The 9,136-nt window shown below is 37.9% G+C and overlaps 1 pseudogene; it reads right to left on the bottom strand.

Moving 5' to 3' along the window:
• Nucleotides 1-5,674: 5,674 nt before the first annotated feature.
• On the bottom strand, nucleotides 5,675-7,428 carry LOC148211716 (uncharacterized; annotated as a pseudogene).
• Nucleotides 7,429-9,136: the final 1,708 nt, after the last annotated feature.

The following is a 9,136-nucleotide window of genomic DNA, read 5'->3' as shown; positions in this document are numbered from 1 at the left end:
TACTTATTCTTTTTTAATCATAAAAGAATAAAATTGTCTTGATTCATGATTTGAGATTTTTTTTTTATTATTATAGACTGAACTTAAAATTTCCTTTACGTTGCCTACGTACCCATCAATGAAAGGGATCAAGTCATAACGTAGTTCAAATGTAAGATATATTTTTTTTATCTTTTAGGTCGTTCACCTTTTTAACTCATGCGGGCCAGGAGTATCATGTAGTTTAGACTCTTATGATAAAGAGTGTTTACATTTCACGCATAAAATCTTTTAAGAAATTTGCCATTAATCGGACCAATTATTAATCTATCTTTATCAATGATCTTATATGCTCCATTTGTGTAGACTTCTTTGATGATGTAGGGTCCGTCCCATTTAGGTGTGAACTTATTCCCTGTGTGACGTGTCGTGATGATAGGTCTTCGAATAGCAAGCACCATATCACCAACCTGAAATGACCAAGGCCGAACATTTTTATTGAAGGCTTTGGTCATTCGAGCCTGATAGCATTCCAATGTTTGTTGCGCATCAAGTCTCTTTTTGTCAAGTGCTTCTAACTCTTGAAAGCGTAATTTTGCATTATCTTCAGTGGTTAAACCTTCTAGCACGACCATTCGTAGTGATGAAATTTTTCTCTCTAATGGAAGGATAGCTTCTACACCATAAACTAAAGAGTAAGGCGTAGCTCCTGTAGGAGTACGATAAGTAGTTTGATAAGCCCATAACACTTCACCGATCTTCTCTTGCCAGTCTCTTTTTGTCTTAGAGACCACTTTCTTCAACAAATTGCATAACGTCTTGTTGAATGCTTCTGCCAACCCATTCGCTGCAGCATTATACATGGATGATTTATATTGCTTGAAGCTAAACTTTTCGCATAGTTTGTCCATCAGACTATTGGAGAATTGTCTGCCATTGTTAGTGACAATTCGTTGAGGTATACTGTACCCAAAAATTATATGAGTTAGGACAAAATTTGCAATGTTCTCTTTCTTTGCCTCTTTTAGCGCAATCGCTTCAGCCCACCTTGAAAAATAATCAGTCCCTGCGAGTATGTAAGAATGTCCAGCTCATGATTTAGGTGTTATAGGACCGTAAGGTCAAGTCCCCAAGATTCAAATGGCTACGAAGCTAGAGTGGGGTGTAGAGGCTCTGGTGGCTCATGTATGAAATTAGCATGAATCTGACAAGCTTCACACTTCTTCGCATATTCCATAGAATCTTGAACCATTGTGGGCCAATAATAATCCATTCTCTTTAATCAGAAATGGAGCTTTAGTCCAGATTGGTGAGCACCATAAACTCCCGAGTGTGCTTCTTCTAATGCCTTAGCATATTCTTCCTTTCCCAAACTTCGAAGGAAGAGGCTTTCAAATGAGCGTCGGTAAAGAGTATCTTTGTAGTAGATAAATAAAGCAGCCCTTCTACGTATTTCAATCTTATGTCGAAGATCTACTGGAAGCTTTTCATGTTGAAGATAATCTATAATGGATTGTCCAATCTTCTTCTTTAATTATGCAAACTGATATAACATTTGCTTCTTGATGCTTACTTTCGATTGGTGAGGTGATCCATTTTTGGAGAGTGAAATGTCCAACGTTTCATCTTCTGAAACTGTAAGAGCAGTAGCCAAATTTGCTAGGGCATCTACCTTTTTGTTCTCCGAACGAGGAACATGCTCTAGTGTTACTCCATCGAACCTCTCTAGCAGTCGTCTGGCATAAACGAAGTAAGGTTTAAGGTCTTCGTGCTTCACATCATACTCCAACAGAAGTTGGTTGATTATCAACTTCGAATCGCCGAAGATCTCAATGTATGTTATTCTGATTTCTATGGCAATTTGAAGTCCTATGATGAGCGTTTGATATTCAGCAGCGTTGTTTGAACAACAATTCACCAACTGTGAAGCTATAGGGTAACATATGTTTCTCAGGTGAAACAAAGACAACATCTGCCCCCGCTCCATTCCTTCGTGCTGCACCATCATAGTATATGGTCCAAGGTTCCTTTATTTCAACATAGAATACTTTTTCATCAGGCAAGTCTACGCACAATTTCCAATCTGATGAGACCGGATGATTCGCTAGGAAATCCACCAATGCTTGCCCTTTAATTGCCTTTTGCGGTACATAAACAATATCGTACTGCTGGAGCATAATTGTCCATTTTGCCAAACGTCCCGAAATGATCGACCTAGACAGGATATATTTTATTGGATCTGCCTTAGCAACTAGATGCACCGTAAAGGCTTATATATCTTCTCAATTGGAGAGTAGTTTAACTCAGCTCCAATTAAGGTTCTACTCAAGTAATAAAGGACTCGTTCTCTCCCTTTTCTCCTTCTTGCACCAACAATGCTCTAAGCGATCTTTCTTTCGCAGTGATATATAATATCAACGACTTTCCTGCGATGGGTGCACCTAAGACAGGTGGATTAAGCAAGTATTTTTTTATGCTTTCAAAAGCATTTTCACATGCTTAATCCCACTCGAAACTTGTATCCTTCCTCATCAATCTTTGGAAAGGTTGGCATCGACCTACTAGGTTAGAGATGAATCTCCTGATATAGGCCAGACGACCTTGAAGGCTTCTCAGCTCATGTAAGTTCCTAGGTCTTGACATTTTTTGAATAGCGTCAATCTTTGACTGATCAATTTCGATTCCCCGATGTCTTACAATGAAACCAAGGAACTTTCCCAAGGTAACTCCGAATAAACATTTGAGAGGATTCATCTTTAATTGATACTTTCTCAAGCGATCAAAGACTACTTTTAGATCCCTCAGGTGATCTTGTCGCTTTTTGGACTTAACCACGAGATCATCAATGTAACATTCGACATGTTTATGTAGCATGCCATCAAAGACCTTTTGCATGGCATGCTGATAAGTGGCGTCGGCATTTTTTAGTCCGGAAGGCATTATCTTATAACAATATATCCCTTTTGGAGTTCGAAATGCTGTCAGTTCCTCATCTTCGAGTGTCATCCGAATTTGGTTATATCCTGATGATCCATCTATGAAAGATAAGGATTCATGTCCTGTAGTAGCATCAACAATGATTTCGGTGATTGGTAGTGGAAAATCATCCTTGGGACATGCATTGTTTAAGTCACGAAAATCAACACACACACGAAGCTGGCCGTTCTTCTTTCTCACAGGAACAATGTTTGCTATCCATGTTGGATATTTCACTTCGCGGATGAAACCTGCCTCTATCAATTTATTAACCTCAACTTCGATTTGAGGTATAAGTTCTGGTTGAAATCGTCGTCTGGCTTGTTTCACTGGCCGATATCCCTGTTTAATTGCAAGGTGATGGACTGCCACTTTCAGATCAAGTCCTGACATTTCTTTGTATGACCAAGCAAAAATATCTATGTATGTGGTGAGTTGGTTTATATATTCACCTTCTTCATTGCAAGTAAGCTACGCACTTATAAAAGTTAGACCTGGATCTTCTATTGTGCCAAGATTTACTTCCTTAATTTCGTGGACTGTTGGCTGGTTGCCATCTTCTAATGATGATGGAGCTTCTTCGGCATCTTCTTCAGATGTTTCAATGTCTGAGGCCTCTTCAGCAGTAACATGGCAACATTCGGCCTTATCTTCCTTGTATTCTTCACTCTTATTCGCTAGTTTAGTGAGGATGATAGTATGTGGTTTTACCTTCAAAGAACCCTCCGTACTTACAAAACTGCGAGTCCTTCTTCTCATTCTAGAGGGAACACTACTACAGATTTCTTTATCACCTTTTGTCTCAGTAATTTGTCTCTTTTTTGAAGCTTCTCATGTCCCTTTATGTCCCAGATGTTCAGAAACTGACACAGAACATTTGTCTTTATTTTTTGCTGGTGTAAATCTTAATCTTCGAAAAACTGAAGGTCGTTTAGAAGGAATAGGTACACGTGAGCTTTCTTCTTCTCTTGTGGCCATACCTAACCTCTGAAAAGTCGAAGTGCGCGTAGAACTAGAAGCTGGATATGAAACTTCCTCTTCTGTGGTACCTGCACCTAATTTTTCAAAGATCAAAGAGCGTGCAACTGATGGTCTGATGAGATCTAAGGCAGAAACCCTTTAGTTAACACTTTCTTTGTTTTCTTCAAAGTCGTCAACTTCTTCTATCGTAATATGGTTCGTGTTTGCGACCTTTGTTTTCCCTTTCCTGGTAATACGAACAGGCTCTGGTGATTTATATCCAAGGCCTGCTCTTGAGGTAGGTATGGCGTAACCCTTTTTTTACAGCTTCTTCTAGGTTGAAGAAAGTTTAGGTATTTCGATCCTTAGGCTTTTAAACTTAGTATGAGTTGTAAAATCATAGCCTGCTGTTGCCAAAAGCTTATATGTTTTTGGGTCAAATCTATCATTCGTTCGCTTCTCTGGCAAGATCATCTTTATCTGGTTGTCCTCTGGCTTTTTAGCCTCCTTCTTTGTTATCTTTGTAAGAGGCGTGGTGAAGTTCTCTTTCAAGACTTCTACATCACCGACCTTTAGGTTTCCCGAGCATTCCGTAAATGGTGATTCACCCTTCTTTCGTCGAGATACAGAGACATAACGAAGGATAGGAGCACTTGGCGCTTTCTCAACCTTCAAGGCCCATAACTTTTTGGTGCTGAAAGATGTTTCATTCTTTTGGACATCAGAATTGTTTACTTCTTTGATTAACCCTTTGGCTGGGTTTCATGCTGTTGCAACTTAGGTTTATCACAGCTCTTGATCAAGGGGATTTTTGTCGGTATAGTTTCCTCTATAATGTCCGTTTTCATATAAAATTTCGCATCTGCAAAATGAGACTCAGCTTGTGAGAATGGGTTCGTATCAGCCTCAACCTTCTTGATGTCATCTTGATAAAATTTGAAACATTGGTGCAGCGTGGACGTTATTACGCCGTTTCCATGAATCCAAGGGCGCCCTAATAGTAGCTTGTAGGTGGTCCTGGAATCTATGACGTGGAACAGAGTGTTAGCTTTCAAGTCCCCAATGCTGAGTTCAAGACGGATCATGCCAATCGCCCACTGACCGCCTTGATTGAAGCCTTGAATTACCAATTTACTATTTGATAACTATTCCATCGAAATGCCGACTGTTTCATGGTTGACTTGGGCATTATATTGACTGCTGAGCCATCATCAATAAGAATCCGGCTGACCTTTTATTCTCGAATATATCTTGAGATAAATGGCGGTCTGTTATAGGGTTTTCACCCAAGCCACAAATCTTCATCCGTGAAGCCTATAGACATACAACATGAAGCACATGTGTTTACTTGAGTGACTGGAATGTCAGAATCTTTCAATGTCTGAACAAGAGCATTTTTTGCCTCTCGAGGAAGCGACAAGAAATCCACTTATATTGAAAGATGACATATCTTATAACTTTTTCATTGCTTCTGTTGAACTTGTAGAAGCATTGTCATTGTCAGTTATAGTGATAGTGTGACAGTCAACTATTTCAAAGATTTCCTCTTGATTATCATTAAGGAAACTCACTGGAAAGAAATCTTTCAAAGCTATCATTTGTCGAGGTCGAGAAATATATTTGTTCTCTTCCACGACCAGCTTAGGTTTCCTCAAACTTTTATTTCTCTTTTTCTTCTGAGTTTTGTTTCATCTTTTATGGTCTCAATATAGGCGAGACTCTTTCTTGATGAAATTTTGTTTTTGCTTCTTTCGACGAATTACAAGAGTCCATTCTCCTTCTCCGTCTTCTGTAAATTCGTCTTTTTCTTGGGAGTTCTTCCTATGAGTCGTATGTTGGGATGAAATGGCCATAGGTTCGAGGGTCCTAAATTGGAGCCAAACCACTTCGTCGTCATGAAATGAGATTGTGGACGACTGCTGCCAGAACTTCGGATTATCGCAGCATGATTTGTTTGGGCAACTTTATCAAGATCCAGCTCAATCTTCTTTTCTCGAGCGAGCTTCAAGATTCGTTCTTTCAAAATGAAGCATTTTTCTATTCGATGACTAACGACTCGATGATATACACAATAGTTGGGATCATTTGTTTTCCCCATCTGTTCCGGTCGTTTGCATTCAGGGAGTTCTATGAGTCCCTTTTCCAGTAGTTGCTCTAACATATCTGCAAAGTTAGAATTTGGAAAAGGATAAACATTTTCTTGTCTTCCTTCTAGAGAAAGGCGGCGTCTTACGTTTCCATCTTGTCGCTTTTTTATCTTCTTTTCTTTTTCTTTTCCTTTCGAGGAAAATTTGAGAGGGGTCGTGTTAATGACCATAGATTCCTTCGTAGAACCCTTGGAGATCTTCTCTATGCTCTTCATTTCCTTCTTCTTTTTCTTCACATCTGAGACTAGAGACTCTTTATTACCTTTACTAGCAATACTTCTTTCCATGTTCTGAGCGCGAGTTGCTAGTTCTTCGAATGTGCGGGGTTTTATCCTTTGAAGGATATAAAGAAGTCCCCAGTTCATGCCTTGGGTGCATATTTCTACAGCAAATACTTTCGTGAGTTTGTCCTTGCAATCAAGACTTAGAGCTCTCCACCAGTTCATATATTCGACAACCGGTTCACCTTTTCTTTGTTTGCAACTGGTGAGCTCCATCATACTGACGGTTCTCCTTGTGCTGTAAAAGCGATTCAAGAATTCTCTTTCAAGCTATTCCCAACTCTCAATTGTTTAAGGTTCGAGATCAGTATACCAGTCAAAGGCGTTTCCCTTCAACATTCGGACGAACTGCTTGACTAGTTGATCGCCTCTTGTGCCAGCATTCTCATAAGTTTTAATGAAGTGAGCAATATGTTGCTTGGGATTGCCCTTTCCATCGAAATGCTGGAACTTTGGAGGTTGGTATCCAGCAGGCATTCTCAAATCATTAATCCTCTTAGTATATGGTTTAGAATACAAGAGGGAGCTTTGAGAAGGTTCGCCGTATTGCGCTTTGATCGTGTTCGTGATCATATCTTGGAGCTGCTGAACAGACAGCGAAGTGATCGAAGTGGAATATTGCGATTGATTTTCTTGAGCGATAGTCTTTACCTTGTCATTTATCTTGAGAGCAGGGGTTTAACTCTACTCAGCAACATCTATATTTTCAATCTGATTCTTCAAGGAAGCGATTTCATAGTCTCTTTCTTCTACCGTCTTCACTAGCGTAGTGAGTTTCCTTTCCATTTCAGCCATATTTTCTTCTGTGCTACTTGCATCGGCCATCATAACAGACATCACATCGATTCTAGAATTTTCCCCAACTGAATAGAGGACGGAGCATACTCGATGAACAAAGGGTTTTCTTTGATAACGACTCCAACTTGAGTAGGTTTCTTCATCTGCTGCAGTATTTTCTTAGCAACAGCTGAAGGAGTTTGATTTTCTTCTAGCCGGATTTCTTTTGAACTGTTATGGGTGATCGGTCCTGTATAGGAGTCGCCCGAGGCAAAAGTAACTTTGGCAGAGGTTTTCTTGGACGTCATTGCTTCTTCTCTCTTTTTTTCTTGAGAAAAACTTAGCCTAGAGAAAGAGATGAGAGGTAGAGATTGTCCTACCGGGCGTGCCAATTTTTTTGCACGAAATTTCAAGAGAAATTATATTTCGTGGAGTTGAACTTTTATATTGTTTGTATGTATTGTATAGTGGATTCAATCTCTAATCTTTATCCTCTAATTCTTTCTCTCGAAATTGATGTGAATATATATGTTCTTGAATTTGGATTTGGATCGAAGTTATATGTTCTTCGAAAGTCTTCAAGTCTTCAAGTTTACCAAGTCTTAAAGTCTTCAGAGAGTCTTCTACGTCTTGGTATGAATTCTTTCAATTCTCCAATTTTGAACCCTCAAAATGAATGAGGTCATCTCTATTTATAGAGGTTTCCATAGGCTTTAGTGGGCCATTGGGCTTGAATAATTTTGGGTCAAGCTTAATTCTTTAAATGAATTTATTTAAATTTAAATATTAATCCACTTGATTTCATGGTAAATTGGGTTTTGGGCCAAGTTTGTGAACCAAATTGATTCCAAGCCCAGTTCTCATATGACCCAATTACATATTTTAATTGTCAATTTATCTTTAATTTAATTTAGGGTTAATATATAATTAATCCCTAAATAAAATAGATAATGACGTGGCTGTTTATGATTGGCCCAAATTTATGGTTCTACATTAGGAATTCACTCGAGCTGTGTAGACAATATATCCAATATTGAACCAGGCGATATAAATCAATACCATCTTTTGTGAGATAGAACATCTTTCGTTGTCGTCATTTGAACTCATTGTCATTAGACTACTCAGGCTTTTAACCTTTGATTTCTACCACCATGTTGTATGAAATTCGAATCGTCAATGATATTTTTGTGAATTCATCACAAAAAATATTTTCGCAAAATTTATTAAATAAATAACACCACCAAACAATTTTGTCCCAAATATAATAAAATTAAGTATAAATGTGCTATTAAATTTTGCAGCATGAATCATAATGCAAAAAAAAAAAAAAATCCTATGTAAAGAATTTTGTAGATGACCATGTAAATTAAAAGTTAATATATAAATTCTGAAATACCCAATTGCAACATTGACGCAAAAGAATATAATGTTCAATTAAATTTCTTAACAAAATAACTTGAGAAAATCAAAAGCATCACCAATCATTGAAAACTTATGAAAATCATAAAGAAAATTGGAATACCAGTGACCAATATAAAATCAAAATTAGTATCCATAAAATCGTAAGGAAATAATTCCAACAAGCAAAGATCAGGACTATGAACTAAATAAAATCAATCAGAGAGATGCATAAACAAAAAAATCCTATACAGGATTGTCTTAAGATTGTTAGAGAATTATGCATAGAAAGCTTAAGGAAACATGAAATTAAACAATCTAAACCCAACGTAGCGTTGTTTCCTTAAGACAATTTTGTTCCCGCTCAAGGTTTCATGAATAATTGTCTCCTAAGTTAGGACGTATCTACCAACCTGTAAATGCAACACTTCACGCACAAGACTCAAGGAACTCACAGTATTTAAGTACTCGTACAGAGGAAAAAGATAGAATTTTGAGAGATCAATTTTCTCTTTTTTTTTTTTTTTTTACAAAACTGAAAAGAACCACAGGTTTATAAACTATTCGTCGTCATTCAAATAGTCATATCTGTTGGAAAAATTAAAGAAATCCTAATTG

Source organism: Momordica charantia (assembly GCF_013281855.1).
Source record: "Momordica charantia cultivar OHB3-1 chromosome 4 unlocalized genomic scaffold, Mcharantia_2.0 BLBB01000004.1, whole genome shotgun sequence".
NCBI classification, from domain to species: domain Eukaryota; kingdom Viridiplantae; phylum Streptophyta; class Magnoliopsida; order Cucurbitales; family Cucurbitaceae; genus Momordica; species Momordica charantia.
The sequence above is the reverse complement of the archived record's forward strand: the minus strand, read 5'-3'. Positions and strand labels throughout refer to the sequence as shown.